The sequence below is a fragment of the Lissotriton vulgaris genome, chromosome 4_1, assembly GCF_964263255.1.
Source record: "Lissotriton vulgaris chromosome 4_1, aLisVul1.2, whole genome shotgun sequence".
Classification (NCBI taxonomy): Eukaryota; Metazoa; Chordata; class Amphibia; order Caudata; family Salamandridae; genus Lissotriton; species Lissotriton vulgaris.
Window position 1 is genome coordinate 1,230,070,168 of NC_141691.1, and position 26,874 is coordinate 1,230,097,041.

Genomic DNA, 26,874 nt, shown 5'->3' on the forward strand with positions numbered 1-26,874 from the left:
CAAAGATAATTCTTTGATGTGAGCTGATGCTGTTACTAGATTCCCAGATGGATATTAATTTCACAGGTCATATCTAGGCCCACGAACTAACTCATTTCTTCTGGCTACCTTGCAGTCCTCATTGCAATTTCTCTTGGGTGGAATGACCCAATCTGTCTTGGACCTCTGAGTGGTGAAGGAAGGCATAGGGATCTGCAGCCAATTACAATATTCTAAAACAGAGGACTCAAATATTTTCTATGATGAGAGCTACTTTACTCAAGGAAAATCATCTTGAGCTACTAACAAATTTTATTGCTGATCATGCCCCAACTCACACACTTTCTGGCTCCTTCCAGCCCACACGTAGGCCACCCTGCTTTGGTTCCTGGTGTGGCCACTTCTGGCACTCTTCTTTTCTGGCCCACTGTTCATACATATAGTGTAACTGATAGAGTGGGCCCTACAAATGTAATCTCCATGTGACTTTGCTGGAGCGGGAGATGATACTGATGGTCACATTGCAAGTTCTGGAGGCCAAAACAATGTCCTGGATAATTTATATTGGGCTAAGATTCACTTAGGAGAGCTACTTCAAGGATATTGGGGAGCTACCAGTAGCTTCTGAGTTACTATTTGGGGACCTATAATTTAAACCCATAATTAAATTATAATTTTTGGAAAAGTAGAAAATCTGAATTGGTCTTTCCGCAGTCCCAAGTCTGCACGGCACAACTATGCTGTCTCTATTCTCTGTCTATAAAGCTATGTGTGTTCCCCCTGTTTTATTTTGGACCAGAGTGCGGGGCTACTCTAATCACTCATTGCTGCAACTTGAGGAAAATTGAGTCTGCAGGAGACTCCTCTCAGTCTTACAAGCATGCTCACACTATATAAATGCACACATAGTTATCATTGCAGTATGTTTCGGATCCAAAGTGTCTAGCACTTTGATGCTTTGGGTGTCTATTTGGTCCTCTCATTATACAGGGCTGAACAAGGAGATTATTAAGAACTGTCTAGCCTTTAGGATTGGGTTTCAGCTACCATGGCTTGCTTATCAGAAGGATTCCTTACGTAAGATTGGCCTTCTACATGTTTTTATATGCTAGAGGCCCTTTCTAAGAACAATAAATTGATTTTCAAGTGTACTTTCTTGGAGTTTAGCTGGACAGAGAGGTTAAGGGATTAATTAGAGAAGTCCTGTGTTAAGGATTATATTCAATGTAGGGCGATTAGCACTAATACCTAGTATTTAGATCTCTATTTACCTTGGTGGGAAAGGTCTCTTTTAGTTCTGTTTAAGGCTGAGACTGTTTGCCGATTACTAAGCTTTCGGCTTGGGCCTGAAATTTTTCATAGTAGCCCTCAGGTTTGCTACTGTGATGATGCGTCCCTCCAGTGCTTACTACATTTTATGTTTTTTTGTACGTTTTTTAGGATACATTTTGATTTATTTTTTAAAATATTTTTTTAAGGAATTTAGGGGCATATTCACAAGGAGCTATCACCGAATTAACTGCACTTTAGCGCAGCCAAAGTCGTAATAAATTTACTGCACAATTCACAAGCTGGTGCTAACAGTCCACAGCACCGGATTACCCGCGATAACAGCCGCAAAAAACATCGCTACACTGGACCCCCGCTACTATCGCTAATTAGATGGAGAGTAGGCATTCCCGTGCAAAAATCCGCGACAACACCACACCTCAACATTCACAACTACCAGCCAGATCGGTGATAAGAACTCAAAACATGCGACAAGACACGTTAGCAGCTAGAAAGTAACCTCAGCTCTGACCTGGTGTGAAGTCCAATGGCAGCCTGCACCACAAAAGGGAGCCCCGCCCAGGGCGTCATCAGAAGGGCAACAGATGCCATGGAGCCGCACATCATGCAGCCCGGGCACCCAAGAGGGTCACAACACCCACCTGGCTAGGCCGGAGCGTAGGACTACGCTACGCTCACGGACGGTCCGTAGTTTGTGCTACCAAGCGCTACGCGAATTGCACTTAGCATAGTGCAAAAGCACGTAGCGGGCATTTTTTGCTAGCTCGCGGTCCTCAATGTCAAGTTGGCGACCGCGAGCAAGCAAAATCAACATCCCGGCGAGACTTTTTACAAGTTTGCGATCAGCAACATCAAGTTCCCAATCTTGAGCATAGGAAATAAACCTCCCGGCAAGATTCTGAGCACGGGGAGGTCAGGTTTTCCATTGCGAGTGGTCGCGTATGTTCGCGACCGCTCGTGATGAGAAACTTCTTGTCCGCGTTGAGAAAGCTGCCGCTCGAGTACAAATCTACTCGAGCGGCAGAAAATGACCGCCTGCACTGTGCTGACAAGCATCCGGCATTGTGCAATCAGTGCGATCAGCATTTTCGCTACTGCACAATGTAGTTCGTGTAGCATGCGTAGTGCGAAGTGCACTTCGCGTAGCTAAGCGTAGCGCCAGTACGCAAACTACGCCCAGGGTTACCCCCGGCACACCCCCACTGACCACCACAGAGGCAGCGCAGACAAAGACAGCGCCCCCTCAGGAAATGCACCTGCCTCACAGGCCTGACATCTGACAATGTCACTGTCCACTACAGGCTGAAAGGGACAACCATCCTACGCATCCTGGCCATCATCAACTAACAGGCCAATGGCACCAACACAGCAGACAACCAACATACCACCCCACACCAAGCTCCTGACTGTGCTGCACCTGTTGTTCCCCGGCACACCCCAACCAACACCGCCAGAGTCGCTGGAGTCTCCCAGCCAGCCACATCCAAGTACCCTTCACCTGTCCTGGACATCACCATCACCCTGGCACCCCATTCCCAGTACGTGCAACACAATGCACAGAAACTACTGGAGACCAAGCAAGGACTATACACTATAGCCGGAAGCACACAAGTGTTGGGGGCAATCCACTGCACACATGTCCCAGCTGTACCACCCCCTTTTGTACCTCTTTTGGCCACCATAAGTGTGGCAGGGTATGCTCAGATGTGAGTCCCTTGCTCACTTTGCCACTGGATTCAATCAAGCCGGGCTGAAGACGGCTGGAATGCCAGAAACCGGTCCTCGGAAGCTTGTTTCCGGTCCAGGGAAGACATGGCTTGGCAGTTCGGGCTGGACTGTTCCCATGAGGCACAGGGTCAGACTGATTTGCATATAGCCATGTCTGAACTGGGTTGGCAGAGTGGGCAAATTGGTGGTGAAAACGAGGCTGTCACATTCCACTACTCAATTTTTTGCTTCTTGATAAAATCAAACCCTTCGGCATCATGGCCTGGAGGGCACCTTCCACTGTCCTCCACAACATACACCTCAGACATTGATGGTGACCAGCTCAGGTCGCATGGCCCATCTGACTGCACTGCAAGTCACCGTCCCATCAAAGCGAGTCCAGACCGGCCCGGATGTCGCATCACCGCAGGAGGCACACGTCACCACCACAAAGACCACCTCCAACCGCCATCTGCCAGAGTTGAAACGGTGGTCCTGACAGACTTATGGAGTGGCTCAGGCCTGTCGTGGATGCCATCATCGGCCTGATACCCTGCTCAGAACTCCAGGTGCCAGTGACTCTGTGCACCACAGGCCATTGTCCGTTGGTGATTGTGTTTTGTTCTGTGTGGCGGTTGTGCAGCAATGTCACCTCAAAAAGTGTGAGGGCCCTGAGACGTTGATGGGGAAGATGATGCAGGTCTAACACACCCCACTGCATCTGCATCAGGAACATGTCAAAGGGACACAATCTGAGACTTTTTCTTCACATGAGCGAGCTCATCTCTAGTGTCACAACCCCAGTGGACTGCAACTCACTTACATTTCTGTTTGCATGTTGGCTGTCCACTGGACTTTCTCTGGGTCACTCCATGTTGCTAAGCAGTTAACTCTGTTCTGCATGTGTTTTTTTGTTTCCATTGCACTGGTGACCAATGTTAAAGTGTTTGTCAGCATAAGACATCCTGTGTGAATGGCTTACACTCACCCCACACACATCCAGCACAGGCGTCACTGTACATGTGGCCCTGCCAGTAAAGGGGCCGGTCACATGTGCCCATAGCCAGTTCAACATGTTAACTGTGTGTGTCCCTGTGGTCTTGTATGCACGAGGGTCCTGGGCCCTACAACATTACATTGTGCTGTGTACATCGGATGCAGACATGTCACTGCAGGCAGCGGGATGGAGCTTGGACATGTAGCTTTGTCATCACACACTCAATTCATAAGGGGAGTAGCCAGGGCCATTGTACGCATAACCAACATGGGTGTGCTACTGCTCTTTGTGCGCCCCTGGGCGTGGGTCCGTACTGTGAACGTGCATCTGCATGTGTCTCTATGGCAGTGTGGGTCTTCTTAGTGGGGTGTGGGTGGGCCCTGAAGGGTGATAGATACCTATGTATGTGTCCTGCATTTTTTGGGGTTTGGCCCCCACCCACACCTGTTGGGCCACATCCTTTTGGCGTGCTGACACATGGCATTGGGTGGCATGTGTGGGTGGATGAAGTGTTGTGAGCCAGCTGTGCTTGCGGGTGCTTCCTGCTGTGTTGTCTGTTGCAGGCTCGGTGTTCCCCCATGAGTAGCTTGGCTTACTGGTTCCTGGTGGGGGGGTTGCGTGAGATATCCATGGGCTGTTGTAGGGCGTTGGTGTTGACGGTGTGGTGGTCCTCTGCGACACCACTGATGTGTTGTATTCTGTGCTCTGCTGAAGGTGTTGCAGGGATTCTGCTCCTTCACAGAACTGTGCAGAGATACTCCGGACCTCAGTGAATTAGGGTGGGCCAAAACTCACCTTAGTACCCAAAATCCCCTACCAGACTAGCATCAGTGTCACATTAGCTCTTCGTCCTATAGCAAAGTCACCAATGATTAGACAACCCAGAACATGTGACTTAGGATACCTCAGGTAAGGTGGGAAACATGAGCACTCTTTCGTTATAATCTCATACCAGTCCAGAACAGGGAGTAAAGGGAGACACAGCAAGGTTAAAATATGTATTTCAACGCTGTGATCTCAGGTGCAGCATCTTAGCTAATACAAGCAGACATATGATAAGAAATAAGATTTTCAGCATAGTTACTATTCCATAAAATACAAAGGGAGAAAGCATTTTATAATGCTAAATGGAAACAGGTTACATATATACCTATATTTCATCCTCCCTTGCTAGTAGGTTATTTTATAACTACAGAAGGTCTCTTAGGCTTGCATAGGCGATCCCATGCCTCATTGTTTAGCAGGAGTGAATCACATTGAGTTCTGCACAAGCTCTCAGCATACGAAAGTTCTCCAAGTGTGTTCAATCATGCCTACACAGTGTATTATTAAAGGCGCCAGTATCTGAGCTGTCCACAGCTGCATATATGTTATGTCTAGAACGTGCACTGATCCGTTCTAACAAAAGCAACTGTGTTGATAACCTTGAAGGCCTCGTCACTCCCTGTTCAGACTGCGCTTACATAGCAAGTCTAGCAATGTGGAAAAACAAGGTATTCTCATGTGAAGCAAAACTCTGAGCCTAACGTGAAACAATAACTAACATGTGTGACGTGTGCAAAAGAAAGCAAAAAGGTAAAATGGCATTTAAACTTCTAATAAGCTCATGCTAACTTAACACTGTAAAAGTGCAAGGCTCAGCCCCACTACAAAGGTGTTGTGTGCCCCTTTGCGATGTGAAGGGGACGTGAATGTTGACTTTGAGTTGACATGTATGTTGGCGCATTGTGCTGATTTGCATGCAGACTGTATGGCAATGTACATTGTGACTGTTTGGGGGTGCTGGATTCTTCTTTGGGACAGTGTACATTTGGACTACATTACGGATGTGAGGTTGTACGCTTACATTTCCATTTCACAGTTTCCGGCCCTGTCAGATGTAGTAGGCATGTTTTTGTGCATGTGCAGAGCCAGTTGTGTCCTCTGTTCTACAGTGTCGGCTATGAGCGTTATTCAACATTGTTGTCAATGTGGGTGTGCTGCGCGTGCTATGTGTGTGTGCTGAAGTGTGCCAAGGGGATCTGGGACATGATCCTGGGTGATTGTGGGTGTGCAGTGTACTACACCTCGTTGTGCATGTATGCTATTGTGCCCATCTCCCCCCATCACCCCAATCCCTATTCGTTACACTCCCTGTTGATGTTGTGTCAGGTGCTCTAGAGCTATGTCCGTACTCCCTACTCCTTGCACTTTCTGGACACTGATGACTGTGGCCTAAGTTTCCTCCAGCTCCTCTGGTGGCACTGGACTGCCACCTCCTGTTGCAGTTGCTGCCTTCCTGTTGGCAGCGGGTTGGTGCCTGGTTTAGGTAGTCACGTCTTGCTGGCGCCTATTGGCCTCCTGGTTTGGCCTCCTCAGCACTCAGACTGCAATCCAGGTGGTCTGCTAGTGGGTCAGTTGCTGGTAGTATTCTGTCACCTCCGTGATGCTGGTCTTGTTTTCCTGCGGTCTGCACTCTCTCTTCTTCTCCGTCTTCTCCTTGGCCTTCCCTGACCCCGTTGTTTCCTGCTGGTAGTCTGTGGGGGTTGTGGGGTCAAGTTGGCCTCTGTGCTGGGTCAGGGTGCATCCATGTTGCTACATGCTTCGGCTTGGTTCTGGGGTATTTTTTCTGTGGTTTTTATGGTGCATTGTCCCGACAGTCGTGTGAGATTTGCAGGGCTGTGGCTGGTTTTCACTACTTTTAGTACCGCGGTTGGCCATATCGCATGTTATTTTGCGTTCGCATATCACATTTATGCGGAGTGGCTTAAATTTGCCGCGTTATCTGGTATCTATTGCATGCTACCACCGCATTGTGAATTCCACGTTGACATAGGGTTATTTTCCCGCCAAAGGCTGCGATGTTGAAAGTTGTGTTACGCTACTCTTGCAGTAGTCATCACGCGTTTTTTGTGAATATAGCCTTAGTGTTCAGGCAGTATAGAATTTCATTGCTTTATTTGCAACTTTTAGATAATGCTGAGGCGTGCTTTCGAGTTAGTTCCTTTGTAAAAACAGCAGTTAGATCATGTACATCTATGGAAGAATAACTGGCTTTTAGTTTTGTGTTTTAATGTTCTATGAGTGTTTAATCAGATGTTCTATTAGAGGCTTTCTTTATTAGAACTGTTGGTTGATAGAGGACTCTGTTGTTTTTTTATGTAATTGTTACCTATTTAATGTCTTTCACATTTTAAAACCACACATTGTGCATGTATTTATCATGATACCTGGAATGTTATTTTATTGGTTCAAGAAAGATCTATTTTGTAAATGCATGTCTAAGATTTTCTTAAAATTTAACAATGTTTTACAAACTGAAACTGAACTGAATTGATCCGATGTTTAGACTCCTCTGCTTGCATCAAATCAGATTGGCTGCACATGCCTTTCCTGATGATCATCGAGGTACAGTATCTACTAAAGTTATATATGGCACCCAGGAGTGCCGAGAGCAGGTAAACAGGGAGTAATTTTCAGTGGTATTGAATATGTGTTGAAAAGCAATTGAATTACACACTGCCGGCACCCAGTCCTCCGAAGAAGGGCATTGGCCAATCCTACCAGAATTAAACTGTACCCAGCAAGAAATACACATTTCAATGTAGGGAGCTATTAAGCAGCTGAGGAATCTTTTCAGTTTAAGAGGTTTCTAATCAGCTAAAAAACTCAGTTGACTGTATCACATAAAGTGCGCACTAGGAAGGCTAAGTGAAGACATGGAGTTGTATCACATAAAATGAGCACTGGGAGTGCTCAGCTAAGAACCAATTTCTGCTACAGTTTTGGACTCACTGGTATCTTAAGTAGTTGAATAGCTGGAGCAGTGTTATTTTACCACCTTAGACATTGGTTAATGGTTGATTGTAATAGGAACTTTCAAGGCATGGGCTGCTTGTGGCTGGAAATGTTGCATCATGTGCTGACATATCTAAACTAATCAACAGAAGAACATAGGAGAATTACATTCAAAAGCAACACAACAGGGCACATCAAAACAACACAACACAGCACCCGCAGTTAAACACAAAACATACCAATTCAAAAATGCATCTCAAAAACAGCAGCATAAAACAAGAACACATCACCCCGTACAACAAAAAGCCACACAACAAATATACACTACCATTCTTGTCACAAGTTACCACTTCCAGAATCTGTTTATTGTAATATGATGGAAAAAGCTGTTTGGAGCAAGCGCTGCCCTAACTTACTACCTAGGACTTGAAACAGTGCCATTAAAAATATGTTGTGAACCGGCATATAGTCTCTGTCACAAATATGCAAACATTTTTATGAGTCATCGCCATGTCCAGAAACCTGCTTTCATAATACAGTGGTAAAAGATGTTTGCACACAGCACTGCCTTAACTTACCCCCAAGGACATGAAATAGAGCCAGTAAAACATATTTAGTGATACAGCTCCCATTCTCTCAAATTTCTGTCACAATGTAAAGTGGACAGCAAAACAAATTACGATTACATATGCAAAGCAACACAGAAACGCAATTAAAACAGGGCACAACACAACAAGGCAGGCAAAACAGAAGACAATATAGCAACCACGGCACAACACAACAACACCTTGAAATAATACAGCCACAAGCACAGCAACACAAAAAGCAAGAGAAAATATCACCAACACAGAAAAATGCCAAACAACAAATATGCATTAACATTCTTGTTGCGAGTTATTACCTACAGAGACCTGCATTCGTGTTATGGTGGTATAAGATGTTTATGCTAACCACTGTCTTCACTTACCACCAATTACAAAAAATACCTCTGGTCCAAAATGTTTTGTGATCAGGCGCTGAGTCTGTACCTTGATATTTCAGAGCATACCAACATTAAAACGAACAGATATTTACTATTAGGATCAGATGCAACTCGTTAATGAATACATATGTAAGTTACCTGAACATTCACAAAATGTATGGTATTATACTGTTGGTATACTTTGTGTTAATTCAATTGATTGTGTCTCAAGTTTCAATATATAATATTTCCTGGAGCTTTGCTTCTAAAACTCTTTGGTTGAAACAGTGCTGCCAAACTGGGAGAACATTTTTGTGATGGATTAATCAATTTCAATACCTTGCTTTAAAAAAAAAACTTGACAGTAGTGCGGATGAAATGCTCTATTTTCTTTAATTATCTATCCTGAAGGGAAATTGCCAGCGTTGGGGGTCTGAAAAAGGAGATGCTGCCAAAACAACAATTTGACTGTGAAAAAAGCAGGTGAAATGTGCAGGAAGGGTCCGGAATAAAGGCAGCCTCGCACGATTGCTTGTTATTTTCTGAATGAGATGGAACGGATTCAAGAAAAAATTATTTCCGTTTCTGATCTGCAATGAACCAAAGTACTTACCTACAGTTGTTGGCACCAGTAAAAAAGGACTACATTTGTAACACATTTTTCCTTAAAGTAAAAACAAAATATGGACTCTGCTTTCAATTAAATGTGCTTCTTCCACAGCTATGCGAATTGCTTTGTCTGTGAGCCATTTGTAAGACTGTTCACAAAATAGTACATAATTGCTTAAGTAATTGCTCATTATCTCTGTAGACGAAGCATAATCACTGTGTAAAATTCGCATATAACTTGTAACTACGGGGGTGAATGTATTTCAGGCAGTTAGTGTTTGTTTTGGATTGGCTGCTTGCGTGTTTTACGTTTGAGTGCAGCTGAGTTGCTCAACTTCCTCTGTAACATGAATGGATGGTTAGAAAGGAGAAGTAAAAGCGTTGATTCATGAGAAACTTAATTCTCTACACGACAGAGGGTATAAGCTGGAGAACCATTATTTAAAATTATAAACTATCCCTATCTGAGATGGGCTGGTTATGCTGGATAAATAAAAAAGCAAGGGAAAAGTCATTGGGACTGGCTAATAGATAATCTATCTATCTATCTATCTATCTATCTATCTATCTATCTATCTATCTATCTATCTATCTATCTATCTATCTATCTATCTATCTATCTATCTGTCTGTCTGTCTGTCTGTCTGTCTGTCTGTCTGTCTGTCTGTCTGTCTGTCTGTCTGTCTGTCTGTCTGTCTGTCTATCTATCTATCTATCTGTCTGTCTGTCTGTCTGTCTGTCTGTCTGTCTGTCTGTCTGTCTGTCTGTCTGTCTGTCTGTCTGTCTATCTATCTATCTATCTATCTATCTATCTATCTATCTATCTAACTATCTATCTATCTATCTATCTTCACTGAAAAAAACACAAAGGCTAAATGTACTGTTATATTTAGGTGAATTTGTCAATGATAACATTAACCTTTTAACCCTTTCACTGCGGCGGCTATTCCGCCGCAGTGCTAAGGGGCGGGGGCAGCGCGGCGCTCCCACGCTGGTGACGGAGCCGCTCCGTCACGCCCCTCGGGTGAGCTTTGATCGTGACGGAACGGTTCCGTCACCAGAGTGGGAGGGGTTAAACTAAAACACAGAAATTCACCAGTAATAGCCACGCTAACATATCTTGGGCCTAATGATGCAGTGCTTATGACCTCACATATGGCATCCCTTGTGACATGTTCTATGGCATCCTTTACGACATCATTGATGAGATGTCAACTGACTCCATTGATGTCATCATTGATGAGATCACTCATGACGTTATCCAAAGAGTGTGTTAGTTTGTTTTATAGTTTACATAGTGGCAGGTAAGTACTGTAATAATTGTGTACCTAATTTTGTACAGCCTAGGTCCAGGTAATGGTTCTAAGATTTTACAAAAAAAAAGGGGCAGCTAAAGCACCATTGGTGTGTAGAGGTATTTAACACTTTATACATTTTTGATTTCAAGAGCAACTCTGAGTGCTGCTGACAGTTAACTTCTGTTCATTATGTTTCGCATAACTTTTTGGGTTCTCCAGAAAGTTTCCAACTGGAGAAAGAGTCTATGTAGTAGATACTATCTTTTGCAGACAGCACTGGGTTATTAGAGAAGCTTGTTAGCCTAAAAATCTGTAGTTATAGATGTTGCCATCACCTCTCACATGCTATATCATTTTTTTGCATAATCTTTAGGCAAAGGGTGTACGTGACTCCTCCTCCCCCAAGCATACTTAACCTGATGTTGTTAACCCCTTCACTGCGGCAGCTATTCCGCTGCGGTGCTAAGGGGGCAGGGCAGAAGAGCGGCGGGCGCATGTTGGTGACGGAACCGCTCCGTCACCAGCGTCGGTTGCTCTGTGCTTATGACGGAGCGGTTCCGTCATGGCCCCGCCCGCTCAATAGAATGCTCAGCGCAGGCACGGAATTTGCGCTGCGCATGAGCGACGGGCGGGCCATGATGGAACCGCTCCGTCATCAGCACAGCGCCACCGCATCTGATGACGAAGCGGTTCCGTCAACAGCACAGAAGAGGTTAAACAAAATGGAGAACAGGTAACAACATGCACAGGCTCGTGTGAGGACTGGTTAGTCTTTATGACAAGACATCCAGCACTGATCCCCCATTATCAGGGCAACCACGGCAATTGCAACCTAGTCACAGTTCGCAGCTTGTGCTGCACCGTCTATTGACTACAACAGGTGTGAGTAGATCTGTGCCGGTTTTTTCGTTAGCATAACTCGTCAGTGGAAATGAAGCCCTGAGATTCATTCAGTAAATCTCCTTGTGCACTTTGCCACAAAATTGCAAACGTTCTCCCATTTACTGATAGGTGTTCATAAATCCATGCACGTGTTTAATTGCTAATGTTTTGGTTTAATGTATTGCAAAGCAGTGTATGAAGATGACTAGACAGGAGAATCTTTTTTATATGTATTACTAAAAGCCAATGTAACTTATAGTTACTTCAAAAATCCAGTAGATGGTTTTGTGGGTTTCTTAATTTATTCCCTGGATGTAGAGGTTGCAACCTAGAATTTCTCATCACATTGCCAATTACCTAGTGAACTCGGTGCACGTCATAAGGACACTTTATCCAGGACTCTTTGTGCTGCTTTAGGGTTATGACTAAGGCCGAATGCAAAGACAGCAGAACTGCTTACGTAGCTACCTACTTTTCATTTTATTGCCCAGCGGTGAGTAACACCGATCATTTATAACAGCAGTGTAATAAAGATGTGTCATATATGTTTACTGTGCTCTAAACATACTGCAGAACAAAAAATCTTCGATGAACCTGCAAGTGGGAGCGTTATAGAACCGACAAACAAGTGAGTGACGCATTTTATTGTTTTACGAATGCTTCTGAGACAGGCAATAAGGATACGTCACGTAGCCGTAGCGAATCTGCAGCATAGGCCGTCGTTTTGAATTCTTCTGGTCCTATCCTGCCACCTAGTGGCGCGAAAATTTGTCTGTAAGGCAAAACTAAAATATAAACACAAACACGCTCACATACAAACATGATCCGGGGGTGTAGGAGAACCTACACTTTTTTGGGGAGCAGGGAGAGGATGAAAGTCATGGGGACTTTTAATTTACTCTATAGAAAGCGACCGTCGTCTGAAAGATGTAGGCTTTGGGAAATGTATACAGTCGCATAATTTTGAGGTGAAATAGAGAACAGGGCATGTCTCAGTTTTGAAGTATGCTTTATAGTTACTTCGATTCTGGAAAGTCCTTCTCGCCCCCGCCCCTCGCCACACCATTGTCCCCTGTGTCCCACCACCTGATCAGTAATGTTTAACAGTTTTTGGCAATTTACTCTCCTTGGGGACTCATGCCCCAGAAGAAAGCGAATAGAAGTCACAGCGGAAGCCATTCTTGCCCACAAATGCAACCTATTGCGGTGACTCATTTCTGCAGCTGTTTCTTCGCATGAACCCCAGGGCAGTAGCAGCTCGGATGACGACATGTAAAACGGCTCCTGTTTTAGCAGATAATTATCAACCCAGCGATCTTGTACGAGCGAGTTCGTGAAACTGATTTCGAAACTGAAAATTTACTTTGATTCATCAGATTTTGAAATAAACTCAGCTTGATGACAGGAATCGATGTCAGGCCGACTCATTAACTACTATCAGTGAACAATTTCCACCAGCTATTTTTATTTTATTCCGTTAGATAGATAATGGACCCGTAGCAATTTGAGTGTTATCATCGGGACAAAACAATTTGAAAGGAAGCAAGAGCCAATTCGCAGAAGAGGCCAAGTCAATAATTTGTAATATTTGAATCAGCAAACATTGAAGATATCTACTACCACAGAATCCATCACGCAGGTCTGCTTTTCCTACTCTGTTAATTTAGCTGTCAGAATCAGAATCAGAAAGTACTTAATTCAGTTAAAAAATCATTAACCATGAAAGTAATAGCATAAACAATACGCTATGTACATAAGGTAACTTAAAACACACATTACCTCCTCGTTAGTCTTCCTCGCCACATGATTTACATAGTGAGCTTTATCTCCACAACAGAACCCTCCAAAGCAAAAAGAAACCACCTCCCACCCCCTCCCAACATGGCCGACCAGTCCCACCTGACCTCTATAAGAGGCGGACCGGCCCAACCAACAGCCTGTTTTTTTTGTTCTGCGCGATTCTCTCCAGAGGCGCTGTTCAGGTAAGATGGGCCGGCCTGAGCTGGCCCTGGGGTTTTAAGGTGGTGGACCTGCTCTAGCGGTCTCTGGTGCCTTATGCCTAGAAATCCCCCCCCTCTTCCTTCCCCCGGTCCTGTGGGGCCGGTTACGTGCTGCTATAGCGTGCCAGTGGTTTACAGGGGGGGGGCGGCAGGGGATAGGGGGTGTTTGGGCATCCCCGTGTATCCCCAGGTCGTTACCGAAGGGCCCGGGCCACTGTGTGGGCTTTTGGGGTCCAGCGCTCCGTTTTGCATTTATGCACCTATGTGTGCTTGCATGACTCTGTGATGAAGTTTGCATGTTTCGCCCGTCGGGTGGCTGGGCTGCCCGATGGGTGTCGTGTTTTTCCTGGGAATGCCAGGGCTGTGTGGTTTAGCACTGCGTGGGCTCACATTTCACATGCATAACAGCTTCAGGTTATGTCTGCCTGACATGATTTCATGCACCTCAGTTTGTGAACGGGTGCTCGTGCTTCACAGGGTGCCATTGCCTGGAACAGCGTTTTTCTTGTTTTCAGGGCTGCGAGCGCTTCTGCACGACGATCTGGTGTGCAGGTAACGTTTTTTTTTTTGCTGCATGTGTGCACTCATGCAGTGTAAAATGGCACAGCAGATCTGTGGACCACTGCGTGGACTGGCGGCATTATTGAACCTGGCCGTGGGTTGGTGGTCGGCACTTACTCGGCGGGAGGTCCTCCCTCGATTGTCCGCGGGTCCTCGGGATGCTCCCTTCAGACCGGCCTGGGTCTCGGTACTCGAGGCGCCGGCGTCCGTGAGTTGTTTGTTTTTTTTTCTTCCCCAACGGCCCGCGGCGGCTTGCCGCGCTGGGGTTGGCTCCGGCTGGCTCCCGCCTCTTGTGGGCGGGGTTGGGGTTTCCATCAGGTGCCTGCGATGGCCTTGGTCTGCCGTGCACGCCAGGGCTCCCCCGCGGGCGCAACGATTCGTACTGCCTTCTTAGGGCTGCGGACATCGCGTCAGGCTCGGAGTCTGAGGGTCCTGTGTTCGATCCAATCAAGGAGCTATGGCTCAAAGGTAAGGCTTGTACCTTTGGTGGGGACAGCCCTCACAGGCCAGGGTTCAAATCCTGCCAGTGCTGTAGTAGTATCCCAAGGTGGGAAATTTTTAAACAGTGATTTTAAATTTCCGTACGTGGAATCTCACCGTCCAGTGAGCTCCAGTGGCGCAATCAGTTAGCGCGCAGTACTTATACAGCAGTACTTGCACTTAGCCATGCCGAGGTTGTGTGTTAGTGCCTCACCTGGAGCAGCTGATTGGGTTTCATAAACCTTTCCGCTAAGAATCATCGATTAGACTCAGAGTAAAAGCTCTTGCTAGAGAGTCTTTGCTTCTTTTATGTATATGTCATTTAAATTTGACCTGAGTGAAGAGATGCTTCTCTTGTCCTCACCCCGTGCAGACTCTTACTGCAGTCTGTTGGACAGGGGTTTTTTTCAACATCGGCGATCTGGCCCGAGTCCTGGGTGCCCTTCCCCGCTTCGGCGGGTCTTGGATCTAGACGGTGTGGACTCTCCCTGACCCCTCGGGTTGGCGAGTTTCTAGGGCGCCGGACGCGTGTGCGGTGTGCTCTTCTGTGCTACAATGCCTTCTGGCCTCTTCTGTCACCGTCTGCGGGGTCTCCTGGGGTTTCCGCGCTGTCCCTTCACACCCCAGGGGGGGTGTATGGCCCTAGTGGCGAATTGGGGCCCAATGGTTAGAGCATCCCCGCCTCGGAAGGTCTTGGGCTCATACTCCCACGGACCTGGTTTGTTTAATGGTACCACGGAGGCATTCGTACGTACGCCTTGAGACCCTTGCGGGGGTGTGGTGCGCTATTCTGGTCTCACTTTCCGCTGTGGAGTTGTTGGCACTGGGGGGTCACGCAATTGCGTGGTCCGTTCCTTGTTTTTTTTACACGGGCGGGTGGCCGCGTGGCTGGCTCGGCCGCCTGGTCTACCTGCGCCCTGGTCGGCCTGTCCTTTTAGTTGGCCCCTGGGAACGGCCTGCCTTCGGGCTCCTCGTCCGCCTGTGTGTGTGGGCGTCCCGCCCTTGCGGGGGTGGGGTCCTTCGACCATTCCTCCTGGATACAGGCGGTCGGTCTCCACGGGGTGCATTCAAGTGGCCTCCGGGCCCCTGTTTCGGCTATTCCCGGTCTGGTACTGGTGCAGCCGCTCCCGTGTTTTTCGTCCCAAGGCCCTGGCTTCAGCCGTCTCGCTCCAGGGGGTTCCCTGGGGGGGGGGGCTGTTGCCTCCAGTCCGTCCCATCTTGGGCCGTGGTGGTCAGGGTTCTTGGGCTCTTCGGGCTTGCTGGCCTTGCGGGTCTTGCGGAATTTCCGCGGAGTCCCTCCTTGTCGACAGGTTGGGGTCCCGGCTCCTTCCTTGGTCTACACTGAAGGGCTTTCTGAGTCCAGGCTGTGTGGCCGGCCTGCGAGTGGGGGTGCCCACTCTCGGTTGCGGGTGCTTCCGTTAGGTTTGCCTTCGGGCCCGTGGGGGCTAGGACAATTCCACCCTGCCTGCACCTGATCACGTCTGCTTTCAGTATTTTTGCAGGGTCAGGCCCGGTTAGTTCCTGGTGGGGAGACTGCCTGGGGTTACCGGATGTTGCTGGCTAGGGGTACTGGGCACCTGGCCCGCCTGGTGGATCTTCTTCGCCGGGCGGGGGTATGGGTGTTCCCCGTCTGGACGTGTGTTACGTCTTGGCCTCGTCTTGTTCTGCGGTGTCTCCCCTCCGTCGGCTCCTTGCTTTACGGGCGGTGGTGTGCGGCAGACCCTGATACAGAGGTCTAGCCCGGGGCCGGGGTTCGATTCCCCGCCTCGGCAGGTCTTGGGCTCAATGGCCGGCGGTACTGATAATTGTTTTCCTTCGGTTCCCGTCTCGGGCTTGTCCTCCTTCGGGGGTCGTGTGCCTGGACCCCGTCCTCCCCTCTGGTTCGTTCAGGGGGGGGCGCCCTTTTGGCGCCGGGTCGTTTGGGGGTCATTGGGTTCTTCTGCAGTCGCGCTGCACGAGAGTTGCTGGCGGTCCTCCTGTCTAGGTGGTGACCTGCCGTCAATTGCACCTGTGATTCGGTGTCCCCAGGTCGTGGTCGGGTCGGTCGACCTGGTGGTGTGGAGCTGTGTCGGCCTTCGGTGGAGGGGGCTGGGTTCGCTCCTTTCGTGACCTTACTCGGGGATTGTTTTCTTGGGCGGAGTAGCCGGTCCTGGCCCTTCGGGCTGTCTTTTCCACGGGGTCCGACTAGGTGGAGGCGGATCGACTGAGTCGGATCTTCCTTCGTTGCCTGGTCTCACCCGGACCCCGGTGGTGTTACAGCGCCTGGGGCCTCGTCTCGGTCTGCCTCCGGTGACTCTGTTCTCGGAGGGGGTCTCGGCCCTCCTGCCCGGATTCTGGTTTCTCCGCCCGGGTCCTTGTGGTGCCCGGTCTTTTGCGTGGCCAATCAGTCTGATGTGCGCGTTTCCCCCGTGCCCTCTGTTATCGCGGGTCCTCGGCTGGATACGCTTGGGCAGGGCCGGGGTGCTCCGGGGTGCTCGCCTCGGCGGCACGTGGACTCATTTTGGATCATTGCAGGGGTGAATTTCTATTGAGCTTTAGCTCATAGGTGTGTCTTGTACCTTTGGTGCAGACGGCCCTCACAGGCCTGGGTTCGATTCCTGCCTAGGCTGGGGGGGGTATCCCTAGGTGGAAAGTTTTGCCTGGCACCCGCGTGTGGTTGACGCGCTTGTCGTGGTGCGTTCCGGTATTTGGTTCCCGGCGGGGTCCACCGCCCCGGGTACCCTCTCATTTGGCGAGCTGGCGGTTCGAGCCTCCTGGCCGATCCCGGATCTTCCCGTACCGTGGTTGGGTCCCCCGCTCTCGGCGTCGGTGTTGAGCCGGCTCTTGTCGGCTGGCCCGCCTTCTTCTGCAGGCCTGATCCTGTGCCCGGCACTGGGCGCCCTTCTCGCGTTGGCGCGGTCGGCTTGGTGCTGTCCCCGCCTCCGTGGTCCCCTGGCGGGACTTGGCTTTCCGGTCTGCGGTTCCCTGTGGGCCCAGTGGGTGGCCTTGCGGACCTTCTACGGTCCGGTGTTTAGCTCCGGGGTTGTTTCGCCTTCGCCCACGGACGCTCTGCCGGCCTCCCCCTTGGGTGCTCGCTTCGGCAGCGCTTATACTATTATTGGTACGATACAGTGGAGATTTGCTGGGCCCCTGCGCAGGGGTGACGCGCAAATTCGTGAAGCGTTCCATAAGGGTTCGCTCTCTCGTTCTACGAGCTCTTCGGGGTCCGCCCTTTGTGCCACTGGCCTCGGGGGCTTTGCGGTCCCTCACCTTTTAGGTGGTTTTTTTGCCTGGTGGCAGTGGTGTCTGCTGGGCGGAGGGGCATGCGGGGGTCGTGCCTCCGCTCCCCTCCATTCTTGCGGGTGTTGCCGGACCGTGGTTCCTCCGGCATGTCCCCCGTGTCCTTCCCGGGGTTCCTTCCCTGGGGTCCCGGACTCGGGTGGTGTCTTTACCGCTTTTCCCTGCCGACGAGGTTCCTCCCTTGTCCGTGCTGGTAGCTCGGCGTGCTGTTTTGGCTTCTCTTGGCCGCACGTCTTTCCTTTCCCGGTGGGATGGCCTGTGTTGTGTCTTTTGGCCCGGTTCGTTCGGGCCACTGGCCCTCTTTCCACCTTGGTTCGCTGGCTTCCACAGGCTGTCATCCTTGTCTACGCTTCGCTGGGTTCGGTGGATCCGGCGGGGGTCCAGGGTCGGTCCACGGGGAGTGGCTCGGTGCCCTGGGCCCCCTTCAGGGTGTCTCCTCTGTGGAGATTTGTCGGGCGTCGGCGGTGTCGTCCCCCGCCTTGTTCGTGGGACTCTTTCGGTCCCGGGGGGACTTCGCTGGGGCCGTTCGGAGTGCAGGTGTTGCGGCTCCTGGCTGGCCTACTTTGCCTTTATGTCTTGATTTCAGGTTTCCTGTGATCCCTGTTTTCTTGTCGTTTATTCTACTTCACCCTTGGGTTGGTGTCTCTGCATCACCGTGTGGTGTTGTTTTTATGGTGGTCAATGAAGCCTTGTTGGCTTGGGTATTTGCTCACTATGTAAATCATGTGGCGAGGAAGACTAACGAGGAGGTAATGCCCCGGTTACTTACCGGTAATCTTCATTACTCCGAGTATAGTCTTCCTCGCCACATGAGTTCCCTCCCCCCCTCCCTGTCTGGCTATCGGCTTCATTGTTTGCTTGGTAGGTAAGGCTGTTGGTTGGGCCGGTCCGCCTCTTATAGAGGTCAGGTGGGACTGGTCGGCCATGTTGGGAGGGGGTGGGAGGTGGTTTCTTTTTGCTTTGGAGGGTTCTGTTGTGGAGCTAAAGCTCACTATGTAAATCATGTGGCGAGGAAGACTATACTCGGAGTAATGAAGATTACCGGTAAGTAACCGGGGCATTATCATTATATTTCATTTACACTAATGGTTTTCCGCAATTTCAGAACATGTTTAAAGTAGCTTAAAAGTACCACAACTGTAAAAACAGTATCCATTCTCTGACATTCTAAGAAAGCTAAACGGCATCTGTTTAAATTCATGTCTTTAAGAAAGGGGCTTAAAAATTTTCGGCGAGGAGTAATATAAAATTTACAAAAGAATAAAATGTGGATATCGGATTGGGCGGAGGAATCATCACAAGGGCAGGTTGGTAAGTTTTGCAACCATAAGTTCATTTTTGGGAAGGACAAAAGTCTGAAAACAAGATTCAATCTAAAGCGGGTTAAAAGAAATCGATCAAAATTTGGCATCAACAGGGTCAAATAGGGCTGTACTTTTACTCCAGTCAGTATTAAATTATGCAAAGCGACGGTCTTTTTGCTGGCTTCTGCTCTTCTTCTTTTATCCTTGAGGTAATCCAAGTAGTTTAGATGTCATCTGCAGCTTGTCTTGGTGATCTCACGTGGATTTGGGACACGGGATGCCCTGCTGTTGATTCAAATATTCCAGTGGCGGCTCCTCTGCTAAGGCGGATGAGCATCTCCCCACTGCTTTTCATCTTTTCAGCTGAGTGAATAAAGGAAACATAAAATGATAACTTGTTGTTATTATCATTTTCTTTTTTCCTTCTGCTGCAGCTTTGCGGGCGGGGCTGCTCTGCTCTCAGAGCAGGGGAGAGAAGTGGTGAGCACTCTGTAAGTGCGCATGAATGTTTAGCTGGCCGTCTCGGGTCAGCCAAACAATCATGCGCACTTTGAATGTTCTCCACCCAGGCTGCATTTCAGCCTGGGTGGAGAACATGCCCAGGCTCCCAGTCCCTGGCTGAGCGCTAAACAACGGCGCTCAGACCAATCACAAAACTGCATTGCAGCTTTGTGATTGGCTTAGGGGAGCCTTGGTGCTCTGTTCTTGTGCCAAGAGAGGCGCGGTGAGACCGCAGTGGAGAGACGCGTCGAGAAGCAGCAAGGAGGTACATTTATTACCCCCGATCTGTGCAAGCCGCAACAGAATATTGCAAGTCATAAAGGGGATCAACTAGATGTTCATCTTCCCGAATAAAGTCTTGACTTGGCAACTCTGTAAACTGCAGTGGTGGTCGCCTCAAAGGGTGGTATCGAGTAACCTGACGGTAGTGGGGGGGTTGTAATAAAATATTAATTAAAAAAACTTTCCTGTAGCTGACGGCCGCCTTGCCTCCCGCGTCACGTCGCGCTTCCTCTTCTCTTCCCGGCAGCCTCGGTGATAGACTCCCATCCATTCCCCTCGCTGCTCTCTCCAAGGAGTGCAGCGCAGGGATTGACCTAAGCGGGCTGAAAAGATGCTCCCCCAGGTCAGGGAGTCTATGGGGTTTCTCCATTTGGGGCTGGAGAAAACTAAGTGCTCCTGTGTGTTTTTTGTCAACCTAAGACTGCCTGCCACAACACATATGCGCACATAGCTCTCCTCTCCCCCCTCCATGCCTCGGCCCCACTCCTCCCTACAGCTCTGGCTCACAGACGGCAATGAATAATTAAAAGATGCTACAACATCATTTTATTTTTCATTTGCTGGCTCTGAGCCATGGAGTGGGGCGATGCTCCTTTGCCATTGTGGAGGAGCCAGCGCTGGTAAACTGGCGCTTTCTTCATTTGAAATTACCTTGTCCTGATGAAAACACTCAAATAGCTGCGGGAACTGAACTTTGTGTGATCACCCGAGAGCCGAGCACTTTCAAGGAGCAGTAAATATATTTATTTTTGCAAGTTTTTAAGGACTTTCATTGTGATAAAATATTATTTGCAAAACTAACTTTGTTTTAGGAGCATATTGACTATTGCATATGTAGTTCAATTAATTAGACAAGAACACCTGTTTTCTTTTTACCAACAAGTATTTTATAACTTGGAAGTTTTCCCTTTTCCTGCTATGCTGATCCTACCCACTGCCGGACAGGCCTATCTATTTCACCGGGCATTTGGTGCCCTTGGAGGCCGGTTCTGAATGTCCAGGGTCATTCCTAGTGCATCTGTCTCTTTGCACTGCAAGTAAGTGCACAGAGCACTTGGGATATAGGAGAGAGCAAGGGGGGAGGGTTAACAGAAAGTGATCAGAGAGGGGTAAGAGAGAAAGGAGTGAGAGAGAGAATAGATGGAGGAATGGATGGATGGAGGGAAGAAAGTGGGAGATAGCATGAATAGATGAAGGGAACATGGCCGGTTTGAACATTTTTGCCAAGGATGTTTTTGGTCCCCTAGAGCAGCCTTGCTCTGATCGTATCTAAGCACTCTGCAGGCTCACTCATTTTGCCCCTGCTGCTCCTCTCTTATTGTGACAGGCCTCTCTTCACCAAGTCTGCGTGCATATTGGACCCCCGCCTGCTGCCACTCTGCTTTTCTCTCTGGGGTGCTTACTTCTTATTTACAGCACCCAGTGAAACAACACTCTAAAGTCTGGCATTTTATTAAAATCTAGGAAAAAGGGCGGAACAGTAAAATGGGATAGTGGAGACTAATAAACTGATGGCATTACGATGCAGTAACAATCCACTTCTATTCATAGAGACCAGATATATCACCAAGTGCTCCTTAGGGTATCCTTGCTGTTGACCCTGTACAGCACTTCTCTGCCTATTGGCTCGGTTTGCTCTATATAAATAACACATACATGCGCATTAACCGATTTAAGAACTGCAGTTCTGTTATCGGCCATGAATGTTATTAGCAGCTAGCACCTACACGGGATTTTATCATGCCAATAGAGGGTGCAATTGCTGTGCAACACCGTGGTTTGGCTCAAGTTGACCAGTCTTGGCTGAATGTGTCAAGATTCACCTCTGAGACACATTTTTTGACATGGCCCTGTTGGTTGTTGCTGGCGTTTAGTACAAGTGACATTACCAATGAATTTAGCTTAAAGTGTAACTTAGCCATTCAGTCCTAGTGACAAGGCAAATCTTGAACCTGGTGATGTCATATCCATATGTGATGTTTAGGTTATTTGGGTTTCCTACATGTACTGATGAAATCATGGTGCTCTCAGGGGTTCTATGTTGTGCTTGAAAAATACTGGAAATAGTCTGGATCCTTGGAGATTCTGCAGTCAAAGGATTGTGGTCGGATCCACAAGTAGTCATCTGGTTAAGCTTGACCTTGTACTCCAGTAGGATGTGGATCGCCAAAAAAAGGATATCATAAAATCCCATTCTTGAGGAGAGAATTTTGATTTAGGTGACAAAGTGAAAAAGTCCAATTCTGAGATGGGAATAAGAAAACATTTCATCTATTTTTTAAAGTAGAAATTTCTCTAAGTCCCATCAAAAAAGTGACAATTTCCAATTTCAAAAAGTGTTCTTTAAAAAGTGACTAAGTTCAATTCTGAGATAGGAATAGGAAAACATTCTACTTTTCCCATCCAAAAAGTGACAAAGTCCACTTTCAACTTTTTTCATCAAAAAAGTGACAAAGTCCCACCCTGAAATGGTATCAGTAAACAATTACAACTTTTATTCAAAAGTAGATTTTTGTTTTTCTAAGTCTGATTACATTCTTGGAAGGGACTTAGAAAAAAAGTCATAGTTTTTCAAAAGTATTAATTCTTTTTGAATCCCATCTCAAATCTACCTAACTCATGAATATTAATGAAGTATGCCACAGTTTGCAACCCATTAGGAATGATAGCAATGACAGAGATAGCGGCCTGGTCGGAAGACACCATGTCTGTGATTGCTTTTAAATAAAGTAATTTTTTTTTAATGCCGGACGTTTTCCTTAAAGGAAAACGGTATGCTTTTCAAAAACAAAAAATTAAACGTTTACATTTCATTTTTTAAGAGTAGGTATTGGTTGCTCTTAAAAAAATATATGTTTTAATATTCTCAAATGGGGACCCCATCATATTTGAGAATGTGTGACCATCTCCTTTGAAGCAGTGGTAAAATATGAATGTTTTGCAAGCTGAATTCAGTTTCAAATCATTAATACATAACACTACAATTTGATATGTGAAAGGAATGCCCTAAATGCACCTCTTGCTGAATTCATATTGCGTCGCAAACCCAAACTGCGATTCTGTTACTTGTTATTAAATCACAAATTAAGGTTTGTACATAAAAATGCATTTTTGAGATTGCAAATGAGCAGGTACTTCTATACAGATCACTCACGACCTCAAGAATGCATTGTAAATCTGGCCACTAAGGGGCAGATTTACATTTCCTGGTGCATCCCTGCAAATCAGCAGGGATGCACCAGGAAAGATGCGTGACACAAGTTTACCCTTGCGCAACCACAGATGCGCTGTATTAACAATGCAGTGCATCATGGCCCAAGGATAAACAGATGCGTGTCGCATCTGCCAGTGTAAGGTTGGCGAAGTGCTGTAGTTGTGTTTCGGACGCGACTCAACTCCAGCACGGTTCCAACCTGGCCTATCCTCAACATGGTGCGTCACGCCATATGCCTGCTTCAAGCAGGCGCAAGGTTTTGATGCAGCGGTGTCGGAAAAGTGACTAAGTGAAATCGTGTAGATTTTACTCAGGCACTTTCCCGAGGCGTTCCTGCGACGGAAGGCCCACCCTGCGCCAGAACGCCCATATGAAACCTGAAAAAGGTTTCATGAGGAGCAGAGCTGTGGAACGTAACGCATCTCCCTAGATGTGTCACATTGTAAATAGGGAGCAACATGGCACATGGGTTATGCCACCGCTGTGTCACAAAAGTGACCGACGGCAGTGCAAATGTGGCGCCCGGGGCTCGTAAATCTGCCCCTATGTTATTTTCGGGACAGTTTAAGCTGCATGAAAGAGACTAGTAATATTTCCATGTGTGGCTGAATAATTAGAAGCTTTTGCTGACAAGTGTGCCAAACAATGGAAAAATAATTATCAGTACACTCCACATATTGGAGTGAGAAGTGTGTTGCAAAAGTAAAACAAGAATCCTAGATGCTTGGATGTGGTAATAAGTGCACACTCTTAATTTTATTTTATTTATGTAATTTTTGCTTAAACAAGTTTCTTATTCGCTGTGCATAACAGATGTTGCTGTTACTCGAGATTACAATCAGCAAAGGCCCATGCTGAAAATAATTTGTCAAATTAAGTAGTAAGGGAAAGGAATATCTGACTCCTTTCCCCTTTGTGGCAAAAAAAGTCAAACTGTATTAATATAAAGAAACATGCAAGAAACAAGTGAAATCAATCACTTCAGAAAGTGGTACCTTCGAGAAAACACCAAAAAGTTTTACATCATCGGAGGGGATTAACACAGCCCCTACAAGCCCCGCAGTTCATGGGGGCCCCCGCCATTGAGGGCCCCTCATCCCTCCAGGAATGGGCCATTCAGGCTATGGTCAATGAGCATCTGTGAGATATTTAAGACTAAGGGGTCTTTCTTAACTCTCTGTAGGAAGGTCATTTTTTTGCATTACCCCACTGCATCACAGGTGTAGCGGTTACCTCTCGGGACTTCTCATCAATGGTGTCCCTTTACCATGTGCACAGCAGTGACAGAAGCTTCCCTGAATCTAGTTCCTCGAAGGTTTCCCTCCCTATCCCAAAGACAGTATTCACCACCACTTGTTACTAGAATCCCTGACTAAATCCTAAGAGAAAGCAATGCCTCCATGTTAGACCTGGAAGCTTTAGGGTTGTCTTTCCACAAACCTTTTGCCTTCACCCTCCTTTTTTTCTGACATCGTTTTTGTTGGCCTTAGGACTCTTAAGTTCCTACCAGTGATAAAATGCTTGTGCTCACTCCCAGAAAAACATGGTTAACTTGGTTTACATCTTATTGGCATATCTTATTTACTTATACATCCAATACACAGGGCCTGTAAATAAATGCTACTAGTGGCCTGCAACACTTATTGTGCCACCCACTTAAGTAGCCCTTTAACATGTCTCAGGCCTGACTGTGCAACATGCCAGCATTTTTATTCTGCCAAATCGATTGGGCAAAGTAACCCCTTTTCCAAGCCTAAAACTCTCCTTTTAATACATAGAGGTCACCTATAAGGTAGGCCCTAAAAAGCACATAAGGCAGGGCGCATTATCATTAAAAGTTGGACATGCAGTTATATGCTTATATGTCCTGGTAGTGAAAAACAAATAAAATCGTTTTTCAGTTCTGTGAGGCCTAGCTCTCTGCTAAAACAACATTGGGTCACCTTATTACATTTAATAAGTGCTAACGCTGGTCGGGAATAAGTGAAAGGTCATGTTTGATGCCAGAGGAAATGCAATTTAAAATTTTGTTTAATTGTACAATCGGATTATAAATTACAGTTCTGAAAATGCCACTGTTAGAATGTTGCTGTTTTTGTGTCCTACCTTTTTGGTGCCTGTAGTCTGTTCTGGGGTCACATGACTAGATGTGAGTGGCAGTTGGGCTTTGTATATTATTCCTAGACAGCCACAAGATAGAGAGACTAGGTGTGCCTGAATTGGCTTTCACGTGCAGGGTTGGGGTGGAGCTGTGAAAAGTCCCCTTGAACTTTAATAGGCTGAGCTCTATTCTCACACAAATAACTTCATTCTAGTCTTTTGTGCCTCTAGCCAGGCTGGAGCCAGGACAGGAAGGCAGGAAATTCCAGACACTTCTGTGGGGGAAAGCATCCAGAGATTTCTACTCTTTAAAGATGGTGCCAGGTATAAAAAAGGGACCGTCAGACCCACTCTTCAGTTCACTTTCTGGACCTGTGGAGGGACTCTCAGAGGACTGCCTGATGCTATAGCCTGCTGTGTACTTCAAAAGCCTGAATTGCTGCATAAAGAAGGTGCCTGACGCCTGCCTGTGCCCTCAGAAGTCTGCTCAGCATTTTGAGACCTTCTCTCCACCTTGAACCCAGGACTTTCAGAGGGACTTCAGGGCTAGTTGGCTGGGTCCTTGATTAAAGCTTTAGGGACAGAAAAGGCTCCAACCATCTTCTACTCACACCTGGACCCATGCTGAGGCAGTGCATAACACTCCAATCCCCCCTTGCGCTCTTAACCCTTTGAAGGAGTGCTAAAGTTGCCCAGATAGTCCAAAACCAAAACTTGGGATTTACAAATGTTTTGCCCAAAAAGTGTTCTGAAAAAACAATGGAAGCATAGAACCTACCTGCTCGCATGTTGCATTGCCGATCGGCGCAACTGTGCTGCAGCTCCATCCTCATCTTTTCACAGCTTCATCCTGTTCAGAGGTACCTTGCAGAAGGGGTGTTTGGCCTTCTGCAGATCTCGTCGGTTGCAGGCTGCAGCTTCGTGTTGTGGTAGATTTTCATCTTTCAATAAAGAGACTAATTCTGAACATAGACAATTTCTTCTCAACTTTCTCTAGCAGTAGCTTGACGATTACGCCTCCTCCTTGGACACTGCCAGCTGTCTTGCCCCACTGAACTTTACTTTCTCATACATTTTTCCTTGAAATATCTTCTAAGTCCTCAGGTAAGCTGAGACCAGGCCAAAATGCTTCTTGTATTTGAACTACGTTCCATCTCGGTCGGCCGTAACTTTGAACCTTGCCCCTGTCTCATGTGTATAGATGTCTGCGCCTGGCACTTTTCTTTTTTAGGCACTATTTTCTAATTTAAAGTTTCAAAATTCATAACTCTGGTTCTACTGATTGGATTTTTGTCATTTTGATAGTGAACAACTTTTTCAATTTTACTCATGTTTTCTAAATTGTTTTGGGATTTTTCTTATGTTGTGCTTTCACTTTATTACTGTTTGTGTGCTGCTTAAATACTTTACACAGTACCTCTAAGCTAAGCCTAATTGCTTATGTGCCAGGCTATCACAGGCTTGAGTGCTGGTTAATTTAGGGACTTTTTGTTGTTCTCACTGACAGGGATTGTGCCTGTTGCCTGAGAAGGACTCACCACCCCCTCAACCAACAATTCAATATCTAACACTCCAACTGGGCAAAAATGAAATTGCACATACCCGTCTGCAGTGCCTATTAATAAGGAAGTTTGGCCAGTAAAAAGACAAAGG

The 26,874-nt window shown here is 47.1% G+C and overlaps 1 protein-coding gene and 1 non-coding gene across 2 annotated transcripts in view; both read left to right on the top strand.

Moving 5' to 3' along the window:
* NETO1 (neuropilin and tolloid like 1) overlaps positions 1 to 26,874 on the top strand; it is a 149,411-nt gene that overhangs the window by 52,889 nt on the left and 69,648 nt on the right. The gene's annotated exons all lie outside the window — the stretch shown is intronic.
* On the top strand, positions 17,609 to 17,715 carry LOC147723082 (U6 spliceosomal RNA). Its single transcript, XR_015295380.1, has one exon. It is a non-coding gene; the product is annotated as a U6 spliceosomal RNA (small nuclear RNA).